The sequence below is a fragment of the Panicum virgatum genome, chromosome 7N (genome assembly GCF_016808335.1).
Source record: "Panicum virgatum strain AP13 chromosome 7N, P.virgatum_v5, whole genome shotgun sequence".
Lineage (NCBI taxonomy): Eukaryota > Viridiplantae > Streptophyta > Magnoliopsida > Poales > Poaceae > Panicum > Panicum virgatum.
This window is the reverse complement of record NC_053151.1, coordinates 31,628,027-31,640,441: the sequence shown is the minus strand read 5'-3', so window position 1 is coordinate 31,640,441 and position 12,415 is coordinate 31,628,027.

The following is a 12,415-nucleotide window of genomic DNA, read 5'->3' as shown; positions in this document are numbered from 1 at the left end:
TCGGTTAAGTCTTGCTGAGTATTAGAATACTCAGCCTTGCTGTTGCCACTCTTTTTCAGGTATGAGTTTTGAGGATCAGATCGCTAGCTTGACTTATCCTTGCTCGTTGCCTCCTGGCTGGTCCGTAGAGTGGGATACGTCTTCGACCGGCAATGACTATGACGAGTGATACCATGCTTGGGCTAGCCTGGTATCCTTTTTGCGACGTGTTGTAGCCGTCGTGTTTTATCTTCCGCTGTTTAAACTCTGAACTTGCACTTATGGCTTGTATAGCTGTTTTTACTTAAGTTGGCTTTGTAATAATGTTTTGAACTGGTTTGTAATCATTTCTTTGCTTATGTTGTAAAATTGTGGTTGTAATATCTCTGGACTCGCCTTCGTGCGGGGTATGCTTGTTCGATCCGAGAACCAGTGGTTGTATCGGGACGTTACCCGACAGACCCAGAATTGTTCCGTTTGAAGTGCGTTTGAGCTAATGTTGCCTTTATGGTGATGACCTGCGCACTTGAGCCGGGATAATTTAGGCGGTTCTGCCACAACACTTGTTCCCGATCAGATAATGTCTCCAAATCTTGAGGGAATGCACCACTGCGGCTAATTCCAAGTCATGGGTGGGGTACTTCTGCTCATGTGTTCTCAACTGTCTTGAGGCATAAGCTACAACTCTTCCTTCTTGCATAAGCACACAACACAATCCTTGTCGGGATGCGTCGCAATAAACGACAAAGCTCTTCTGATTATCTGGCAAGGCTAGCACTGGGGCAGAAGTTAGTCGCCTCTTCAACTCTTGAAAGCTTCGCTCGCAAGCTTCAGACCAGACAAACTTCGTGTCCTTCCGGAGCAACTCGGTCATAGGCCGGGCTATCTTAGAGAAACCTTCGATGAATCTCCGGTAATATCCGGCTAATCCCAAGAAACTCCTGATTTCCGAGGCTGAGGTTGGTTGCTTCCATTTTGATACTGCCTTGACCTTTTCCGGGTCCACTTCAACACCTTCAGCTGTTAAGACATGACCCAAAAAACTGACTCTCTGCAACCAGAATTCACACTTACTAAACTTGGCATACAATTGGTGTTTTCTAAGCTTTCCCAACACAACTCTGAGATGTTGTCCATGCTCCTCAGCACTCTTAAAGTAGACCAGTATGTCATCTATGAATACCACGACAAACCGATCTAACTCCTCCATAAACACCTTATTCATGAGGGTCATGAAAAAGGCAGGGGCATTAGTCAGACCAAAAGGCATCACTGTGAACTCATACTGGCCATAACGGGTCCTGAAGGCTGTCTTAGAGATGTCCTCTTGTCGCACTCTAAGCTGATGATAACCTGACCTCAGATCTATCATGGAGAAGAACTTAGCTCCCTTCAGCTGATCAAACAGGTCATCAATCCGAGGCAGAGGGTACTTGTTCTTGATGGTGACTGCATTCAGATCACGGTAGTCCACACAAAGTCTCATGCTTCCATCTTTCTTCTTCACAAAGAGCACTGGGGCTCCCCACCGAGAAGCAGCAGGTCTAATAAATCCCTTTTGTTGAAGTTCCTCAAGCTGCTTCTTCAACTCGGCAAGCTCTGGGGCTGCTAACCGATAGGCATTCTTTGCTATAGGCTTGGTTCCAGGGACTAAGTCAATAGTGAACTCTACATCTCTTTCTGGAGGCATACCGGGTAATTTATCTGGAAACACATCTGCGAACTCCCGAACTACTGGCACATCTTCTAGGGATTCTGCCTGGATGTGGTTCACCATGGAGTCTGACAGGCTAGGCTGGATTAGGCATGTGATTGTAATCATTTGGTGGTTGGTGACTGTCACTGCTCTCTCAGCACAGGCTATGTTTCCGCGGTGTTTGGTGAGCCAGTCCATACCGAGTATGACATCTATCCCTTTGGAAGTAAGGACTACTAGGTTGGCAAGGAATACTACCCCACTTAGGTTTATAGGGATATCTAAGACACATAAGTGGTAGGGTATGTGACCTCCAGGGGAACGGGTCATTAGTGGCCACTTAAGGGCTATAGTAGGTATATCATGCTTTTCCACAAAGTGGGAGGATATAAAGGAATGCGATGCTCCAGAATCAAAGAGCACTGAGGCTAGAGCTGATTGGACCAGAAACTCACCGAAAATCACTCCTGGTGCATCCTCTGCTTCTTCAGCATACACATGGTTCACCTTTGCCTTGTCAAAGGACTGCTGCTGACTCCTAGCTGGTGCTGTACGGTTGGCTCCAGTCGGCTGCTTTGGTCCTTGAACCGAGTTGGAGAAAACATAAGGGGCAGGCTGATTGAGATACGGACAGTTGGCCTTGTAGTGTCTGGCTTCGCGGCAGTGGAAACAGGTCTTCACATTGGTCACTTGACTTCCACCCGACGGTTGGGTGCGTAAGGTATTCTGGGTCTTCATAACAGGAGCTGATTGGGCTGGCTTCTGAAAAGAACCGGGGCACGCTTTGAATGAAAAGGCACACTGGCTCCTCGGGCCTGAGTGAGCCGGATACTGGGTCCTCTGAAACTTCTCCAACTGCTGGGGTTTCTTGCTTTCAAACCGACGTTTGTGCTCACTGAGTTCCGCCTTCCTATTTCTCTCAGTGGTGATAGCCCTATTGACCATAGCATTAAAATCACTGTGGGTGATGACTTCAACCAAGGTCCTGATTTCAGAGTTAAGCCCACCAAGAAAAGCTTCTTGCTTCTTCTCGTCATCATTGATATCTTCTGGTGCATAATGAGACAACTCTGTGAACTTATGAAGATACTCTGTCACAGTCATACCACATTGACAAAACTTTCTGAACTCATCCCTCTTGAGCTTCATAACACTGCTGGGAATGTGAAGTTCTCTGAAGATCTTGACAAAGTCAGCCCATACCATCTCGTTGGCGTTTTCATTTATTTCCCGGTAACTCTGCCACCAAGCAAGGGCTGGTCCCCTTAACTGCTATACTGCGAGCAAAACTTTGTCTCTGTCATCTGCATGGACCACTTCGAGCTTCATTTCAATCTCTCGCAGCCAATCATCTGCCTCAATAGGGTTATCAGATCCTCCAAACTTAGGTGGCTGCAAGTGGTTGAAATCTACAATTCTGCTGCCATTGCCATTATGATGCATTGCAGGTCTGTTGTTACCAAGATTGCCTTGAGCTTGAGCAGTGAGAGTGGTCACAAGAACTTGAAGGAGTTGGTTCTGCTGCTGCAGTATGGCTGCCAGATCAATGGGTGCTGGGGCACGGGGAGGTGGCGGCGGTAGGTGTCCATTTTCTAGTGCTTCTGGGGTTACATTCAGAGGAGCTTGGTTTCTCGGGTTGACCTCGTCACCGTCTTCCTGAGCATGGAGTCCTTGGACTCGGCTCGAACGACGGGACATCTGCGGTCAAGGAGGGATAAGGTAAGATTAGGTGGCTCTCCTAATTTATTACTAGGGTAGATTTGTATATATATATAATAGCACACAACACAAACGAATCATTCAAGCACCACACAAGCATTCATTCAAACAAGCAGTGATACATGCCACGACGGATTACAATAACGCGGCTCGACTTTTAAGGGTCGGCCGGGATGACTCGACTACTGAACCCTACAACACGGTCTTCGGGGTCACTGTTTCCGGGATCTCGGGGAGACACGGGAGGTGTGGGTGGCACTGATTCACCAATCCTCCTGCGTGATTGGGACAAGGGATACAGCAGAATTCCCTCTAAGATTGGCGGCTCCGCGGTAGTCCTGGGATGGCGTTCCTTGCGCTTGGCACAGTCCACTAAGTAGACACCCCTAAGGAGCTGACTGTGGCGATCTGCCTGCTCCCTAAGGTTCTCTTCGGCCACGGCAAGGAGGCTTTCAGCTTCGGCTGCTCAGGCTTCTTCCTGGGGTATGGCCAGTTTAGCCCTACGCCAACGGGACTCCGCTCCCTCAGCACGCTGGATTAAATCTCTCACACGCTGATGCAGTTGGTCGCACAAATCGTCGAGGCTAAGCAAATAGCCAGACATAGCGATAATTGTGGGGTTCTTCTCTGTCCCTGCGGGGTTCTCCAGGTTGCGGATCCTCGCCGCCCAAGCAGGACGGTTACGATCCAGCGGGGGGAAGTACTTCATGGGGGTGGAACCCAAGTGCCATTCAAACATCTGGCACAGGTACCGCAGTGCCTTGCGAGCTGCAAGTTAAATGGTGTCAGGCATACGGGCTCCAGTGGCGGTGACGCTCCAGGGTTGCATCTCCAAGTATTTATCACTGGCGCCAATATGGATGGTGACTTCACAGCTTTCGGTGTCATGCTCCATGAACTCACGACCCACGTACTCCGGTCGTTCCGGAATACCAAGTCGCACCGTGGCAGCATAAAGCACCCTGGGGAATCCATCTTCGTTGATGCAGTAGGTGGTGGTCCATTCATCCGCCATCTGACTTACAAAGGTAGGGTTAGCATAATAAGGATAAAGTTTTAAGGAGTGATAGGGTTTCAAGGATTGACCATCCTAGGGCTCCTACGGTCATCATTACTACCGATGCGTGTCCTACAGCCAAGCATGGCTCTAATACCACCTGAAGCGCCCCGACCCAAAGATCAAGGCTAAACCATGTATTAATTACCGAATAAAGTCTCCAGCATAATACATGTTACATCAAGTGGAGTCCATAGTCATACAGAGCTTTATTCAACATGTACACGAGGGATAAAGCGACAACACAAAGCTACACAGATCAACCATAGGATAACGACTAGCATGACGGCATGGAGGACTAGTTCTTCATCCATCACGGCTCCACTCGATCAGCTTGGGTGCGGACACGATCTACTCGTAGTCTTCCGACACAAAGTCAGGATCCTCTGGAGAAAAATCAACAAGGGTTGAGTACAAAAGTACTCAGCAAGTTCCACCTCACCCTACGGGAGGGGAATGACATGCACGACGCACATTAAGCACAATGCATTAGCAATGCAACTAATGGTATGCAACCCTTCCCGACACAACCCACAGTAGGTAGCTCACTAGTTGTCAGGACCACACCGTAGCCTGTCCATACCGTGGACACGGACCATTCGAATGGATTGTACACTCTGCAGAGGTCGTACACTGTACCCACACGCTCGACTGCCCGAACGGACAACCGACATAGCCGACACCCAGCCGTGGTCTCGCCCCAGCCGGGCCGCACAAACCCTTGGGCCCTGACCCCAATGGTCTATACCCGTAAACCATCCCTGCGACCGTAAGGCTAACCAATGGGATTAGGCTAAGTCCGGCCCATACTGGAACCTGTGGTCGTACTAAAGTAAGCTAGGTGAGATGTCAAAACAACTCGGTCCTTATGGTTCACCAGGGCAGCAACCATCCCTCAATATGTCAACTCGAGCCTACCACCACGGTAGCACTCACCTGCCAGTCTACCACCACAGTAGCACCGGCTCCAGCATACCCAGCTGCCCTAGCCTCAGCCAAATCCCTTCATATCCTAGTCTCAACTCTGGATATGCATAACTACTCATATGCATGTATGAGCACACTCAATCACTCAAGTACCGGTATATGTAATCGATCCTAAACTAGGGCTACAACTAGACGTCCTCACATGGATGCAACCGCTCACGTAGGGGTTGATGAAACTTGCCTTCGCTTTCGTACGCGTCGGAGGCGGCGGCTTCCTGCTCGCGGTACGGGTCTTCTGGCTCCGGCAAGCGGTACTGGTCTTCGTACTCCTTGGCAGGCTCCTCCTCGGTCACTCCGTGATCTACGGGCGAAAACGGCACAACCGGCAAACAAACACAAGAAAGCTATAAAATAAGCTCAAATGGAGATGAAAATGGGAGGAATAGATAGTATATGATTTGAGGAGAGTTTAGGAAAAAGAGTTACGTGAAAAGGAGTTGATATGAAGGAGATATTGAGTTTACAGTATTGGTCGGTATTTAATTCCGATAATAGAATGATTTGGATTAAGTGCTCACGGCCTGGTAGATGTTTTGGGCCTTTATTAGTGTTGTGGAGTTAATGGACGGGGAGCTGCCTGCCATCTCACTTTGGCGCGGAACAGCTCGAGGAAGAGGGTCAACTGTTGGAGCTTCGTCTCGTGAGTGAGCTGGGCTCGTGAGGAGTGGTTCAGCTAGCGGAGCGAAGCGGCTCGGTGTGCTTGGGCTGGTGACGGGGCTCGTCACGGCCTCGCTCCTTTTATAGGGGAGGAGAGCAGCAGCGGCGTCGCGCAGGGACGGGCGATGGCGTGGGCTGCGGCAGCTCGTCGTCAACGCGAACAGTGGCAGCGCTGAAGGCGCGAGCGTCGAGGCGGCAAAGCCGGCGAGGACGCTGCTGCGGCGTGGGCGAGGTGGGGACGCGGAGGTGGGTGGCACGGCGTGGTGCCGGCGGTAGTGCGCGGTCCCGTCGGGGGGCCGGTGTGTCGCGCGTGCGCGAGCGAGAGCGAGCGGGTGAGGATGGCAAAGGGTGGGGCATCGGCTTCCAGGAAATGGAGTGAGTGCTGCCATGGCGGGTCATTTCAAGGTTAATGGTGTGGGTACTCTGTGGCTTCCAGGGAATGATGGCGAAGGAGGTAGGCGCTGCCATGATTGTCTGGGAATTATGGCGTGGTACGTTGCCGTCGAGGCGTGAGTAATAACGAGTAGGTGCTGCCATCGGTTGACTGTGAGTTATGGCGTGGTACGGTGACTCAAGAGGCTTCTATGGAAAGAGACGAGATGATATTTGTCGCGGGTGCAAGCATGCGTATGCTGGTTACTGGAGGAAACGAATGTACTAACGCAAGGCAAGAATATAAAATAGTTTGCCTAGTAATTATGTAATACTTCATATGACGTTGGTATTATTTTACGTTACTAGTTTAATTGCAACATAAGTTTTATTTTAGTGATTGTTGGAAATTGAGGTGGCCCTACTAAGTTGAGGATCTACACCAACTCACTTCAGAGTCGGTCAGCTTCTAGTTACTTAGTGTACCGGGTCCTTTTTGACGGCAGAGCCGCCTTTTGCTTCCGGGAGGCAGAGCCTACCAACAGATGAAGCTGGCTTCCGGGTGGCAAAGCCAACCTTCGATGAAGCCCAGACCCTTTTGTGATCCCGGGTGACAGAGCCAACCTTCGATGGATCACAACTTATACACTAAGTACTAAGCTTAACCGGAAGACTAACACTTATAAAGACACTTATCTTATTGGAGCAACAAAGTTACGAAGGAACACACCTTGTGGTGGCTAACCTAGCACACTCTACATATGCTCACTTCTACCATGTCCTTAGATGTGTGTGGGATGGAGTGTAGTAGTATGGCATGGCAAGGGGTGGCACCCTCCTTATATAGGCACTCATACCCTCTTGGATGAGTGACACATGTCACACTCTAGGAGGTTCCCTACAAATATCTATTTCTAGAAAATTCTAAATTTTACCATGACAAGAAAATATCCAAGCTTCATGTCTTCTTATGATTCTTGTGGAGCATTCTAGAACCTTGTCAAGGTGAACAAAATTATGCCATGGTTTATCCTTGTTTTTATAGAACCTTCTAGAAGTTTGCATTGTATATTTCAACACTCCCCCTCAATAGTGATGAAAACTGGGATGTTACAGCGCTCCTCCGGCCTCCCTCTAGCTCCTCCTCCCTCGATTTGGGGTGGGCGGGGAAGCAGCGCCGCCGCGGCCGTCCCCCTCTCTCTCCAGGCTCGTGCCCCCTCGTCCTCCTCCAATCCTCTCCCTCCCTGGCCGGCGGCCATGGCGGAGCCCGAGGAAGCTTCGGCCGCGGAGCCCACGACGCTCCACGCCGCCGCCGCGGCGACGGTCGGGAGCTCCACGCAGGTTGGTGGCAGCCGGATCCGCGCGGAGGAGGGCGGCGGCGGCCGGATCCGCACGCGGTGGCCATGGCGATGGTGGTGGCGGCAGCAGCAGCTTCGGGCGCCGGCGACCTCGAGCTCCGAGTGGTTAGGATGGCGCGAGGTGCGCGGGCCCCGCGCCACGTCGTTGCGTTGCGGACGAGCGCTACTTCCGCTTGATTTGCCGGACCTCGCCTTGTCCGCAATGATACCGGACCAGTTACCGTCCCCCTGCAGCCTTTTTTTTTCTTCTCTAAATCGGTACTGGAGGCGATGGTGGCGTACCACTCCCAGTCTACAGTGCAGATAGTCTAAATATGGCGACAGGGAGTCTCCTTCCGTAAACCCCTCTCGGGCTGGAAACTATCTGATTGACCATTCACTCGGATTCACTCTATACACTGCAATGAGTGAAACTAAATCCAAGTGATGCCCAAAAAAAATGGAGCGGGCAACTACTTGCAACGGTACCGAGTCTAAATATGATTCTTTGCACTTGAACACAACCCTGTATCTCCAAGCTCACGGTAGTTATAGCAGTAAAGAGACCATATTTTACTCTGTTGTGGGTCCATGTGCCCAGATAGCAGCGATGCCAGAATTTTCTTCCCGCTGAAGCCGAAGGTACTTGATGCTTGCTTTTGCTGTGTGGGGTCCAATATTTTTTAGCTTTGTCGGTACCCCAGGACAGGGGTACCCCCTCTTGCTGTGTCTGGGCAAGGGTCTTGTAGTTATCCTTAACTACATCCAAACAGCCGGACCCTTGAGGTCCGGAGTCCTGTTCTCCCAGCAACGCTCCGGACCGTTCCACAGTTGGGAAAGGTCCGGAGACACCACGTGTCCCGGAAGAGGCAGGAACTCGTGTGCGAGCAGCCGAGGCTCCGGACCTCCCACGGAGACCGGACCCCCGCGGGGTCCCGGACCCTCATGGGGTCCCGGACCCCCTGCATAATAACCGGACCCCTCACTAAGGGAAGAGATCGACGCCCCGCGTCGGGGTGGTCCGGGGCCGCCACGTGTCTGCAAGACATGGCCGTTTGGGTTTCCATACCAACGTTCACCCACCATTGCATTTATTGCGGTAGGTGAACGCCTGCATTGATATAGCAGGAGCTGAGGCGTTTCATTGACCAGGGATACTATTGATCGCGTATTACCAAGGCAGTGGAGCCGCTGGCGCCGCCCATACTGCGTCTGCCAGTCTGCCGTAACAGATGGATACGACAGCTCAGCTTCGCCCATTATGACGCTGCATAATAGCCTCAGCAGGCCACGCCGCAAGCTACGCTACTCCAACGGGCGCCTAGCTGACGGGACAAGAAAAGACCCCCCTGAGTCAGAAGAGCAGCAGTGTGCATATCGGAGGAAAGATTCGCTACCACTGTAGCCACAGTCACGTTGGGCCCACCTGTCGGGGCACCAACGTCCTATGTATCCGCTCCCCCTTGATCTATAAAAGGGGGGGCGCCGCTAGAAAACGTCAGGCTGCGAAAGAGCCAAGGCCAGCAGAGGATAGGTTCATACACACCAAGAACAATACATCTCCCAGTGGACGTAGGGTATTACGCTCCGGCGGCCCGAACCACTCTAAATCGTGTGTTCTTGAGTCCTCACCTCAGCGTAGATTCAGCCCCATCGCCTAATACTTCCCCGAGTACTCCCTCACTGGGAATAGGCGGGTGCGCTCCGCCACCCGGCTGTGGGTACCCCTAGAAACCCCACGACATTTTGGCGCCGTCCGTGGGGAAGTCAGGCGCAGGTTGGATCTTCGGGCTTCTGGGCCGTGCTCATCCTCTGCAACGACGAGCGAGAAGATGAAGGAAGGCAGGGCCACACTCACTCCACATGCCATGACACCGGCGCTCCAACGCCCTCGGTGCGGCGGTGCACGGCAGCGGCGCCTGCTGTGCGTCGCCACTGCGACACCTCAGAGCCGGCGTAGCAGCGCACAGCGGAGGCACCGTTGCGCGCTGCCGCTCCTACGTCGACTCAAGGCTTTCTCTCAACATGGAGCCTGGAGCCGACAGCCATCCCGGAGGAAGTTGACCGTGACGTCCTGCCGTCTCCAGCACCGGAGATCCACCTCAGCGTTGCTCGGTGCTGCTGCTGCAGACAGGACCCCGCCACCAAGTGCGGGGGCCCCTGGCGCTAGCACCAAGGACAAGCCGGCGAACGACCGCGCTTCTCCACGCGTCGCACCGGTCCATCTGCTGCGCAAGGGTGTCTGGTCTCCAACGGCAACGGCAGGGGGAGGGGCCTCTTCCATTCAAAGCCAAAGAATTTGTCTCATGCCATCTAGGCATGTGACAGCTCTTAGGCAAGGAGGGGTCCCCCGAGCTCCCGAGGTGATGCTGGATGATGCGGTTCAGGCACATCCAGGGCGCCTTCGCCTCCGAAGAAGAACGCGCTGTATAGCATGCAGCCGTAGGTTACTCCTAAGAAAGGAATGAGAGAGTTTCTCCTTTGTAATAGCGTGGCGTCTACGTGTGTGTCCAGAGCGGTCAAGGTCCGACCTTGTAAACCCGACCTCTGGCCCTATCACACAAACAGGCAAAAGCGGTCCGGAGCGGTGGAGGTCTGACCTCGTAATCCCGACCTCTGATGTATACCGTGATAACCACAATGATAAAGGAGATTTTCTTTCTTGACCTTATCTCGGCTCCACCCCGGTTACATTCATTCTTTCTGGTTGGCTGTTTTTTTCGGTTAACCATTTTTTCCTCCCAAACAGAGTCTTTACCTTTGTTGCTAACAATCCAAGTTAAGTTGCTGGCTTGTGGTCAGGAGAAGACACCCCTTCTAGCTGGAAGGCAGTCCGGACCCCTAAGGACCTGCTCTGGAGAAGTGGTATTTGTATCCTGGGGTAGAGAAGCTCCGCGTGGCTTAGCCTGGTAATGTACCCTAAGTTTACGTACTTCACTGCCCTGTTACAAGTACTCTAGTATCCATGACTGCTGTCTTTAGAGGTCCCGGGCTCTCTTCTAGTATAAGGCTTGGTTTCTTTGCACCTTACTATGAGGTCCGGTAACATGCTTCATCGGATTGTCAGCAACGGTCGCTACAAGTCCACTCCGGTGGCCCGCTCCGGCGGAGACCGCTCGCCACGGTCGCTACAAGTCCACTCCGGTGGCCCGCTCCGGCGGAGACCGCTCACCACGGTCGCTACAAGTCCACTCCGGTGGCCCGCTCCGGCGGAGACCGCTCGCCACGGTCGCTCCAAGTCCACTCCGGTGGCCCGCTCCGGCGGAGACCGCTCGCCACGGTCGCTCCAAGTCCACTCCGGTGGCCCGCTCCGGCGGAGACCGCTCGCCACGGTCGACAAGAGCCGGGTCCGGGAAGTGGTGCTTACTCCCTGAGCGATCCGAAGTCTGTGTAGGCGCTTAGCTTGGTTCCGTACCCTAAGCCTACACCTTCGTCGCCCAATGGAGAGCACTCTAGTACCTGAACTTGGCAACAGGCATACCGGCCTCAGGGGTCCGGGATGCCCGCTCTCTCCATGAGCACACCAACGCAATCAACTTGCGTAGGAACACATCGCGATGGTGGCCCCACCTGCGGGTTCGTACCTCACCCGAGGTGGGCCCGGGGGCCACTGTCGGTACCCCAGGACTGGGGTACCCCCTCTTGCTGTGTCTGGGCAAGGATCTTGTAGTTATCCTTAACTACATCCAAACAGCCGGACCCCTGAGGTCCGGAGTCCTGTTCTCCCAGCAACGCTCCGGACCGTTCCACAGTTGGGAAAGGTCCGGAGACACCACGTGTCCCGGAAGAGGCAGGAACTCGTGTGCGAGCAGCCGAGGCTCCGGACCTCCCACGGAGACCGGACCCCCGCGGGGTCCCGGACCCTCATGGGGTCCCGGACCCCCTGCATAATAACCGGACCCCTCACTAAGGGAAGAGATCGACGCCCCGCGTCGGGGTGGTCCGGGGCCGCCACGTGTCTGCAAGACATGGCCGTTTGGGTTTCCATACCAACGTTCACCCACCATTGCATTTATTGCGGTAGGTGAACGTCTGCATTGATATAGCAGGAGCTGAGGCGTTTCATTGACCAGGGATACTATTGATCGCGTATTACCAAGGCAGTGGAGCCGCTGGCGCCGCCCATACTGCGTCTGCCAGTCTGCCGTAACAGATGGATACGACAGCTCAGCTTCGCCCATTATGACGCTGCATAATAGCCTTAGCAGGCCACGCCGCAAGCTACGCTACTCCAACGGGCGCCTAGCTGACGGGACAAGAAAAGACCCCCCTGAGTCAGAAGAGCAGCAGTGTGCATATCGGAGGAAAGATTCGCTACCACTGTAGCCACAGTCACGTTGGGCCCACCTATCGGGGCACCAACGTCCTATGTATCCGCTCCCCCTTGATCTATAAAAGGGGGGCGCCGCTAGAAAACGTCAGGCTGCGAAAGAGCCAAGGCCAGCAGAGGATAGGTTCATACACACCAAGAACAATACATCTCCCAGTGGACGTAGGGTATTACGCTCCGGCGGCCCGAACCACTCTAAATCGTGTGTTCTTGAGTCCTCACCTCAGCGTAGATTCAACCCCATCGCCTAGTACTTCCCCGAGTACTCCCTCACTGGGAAT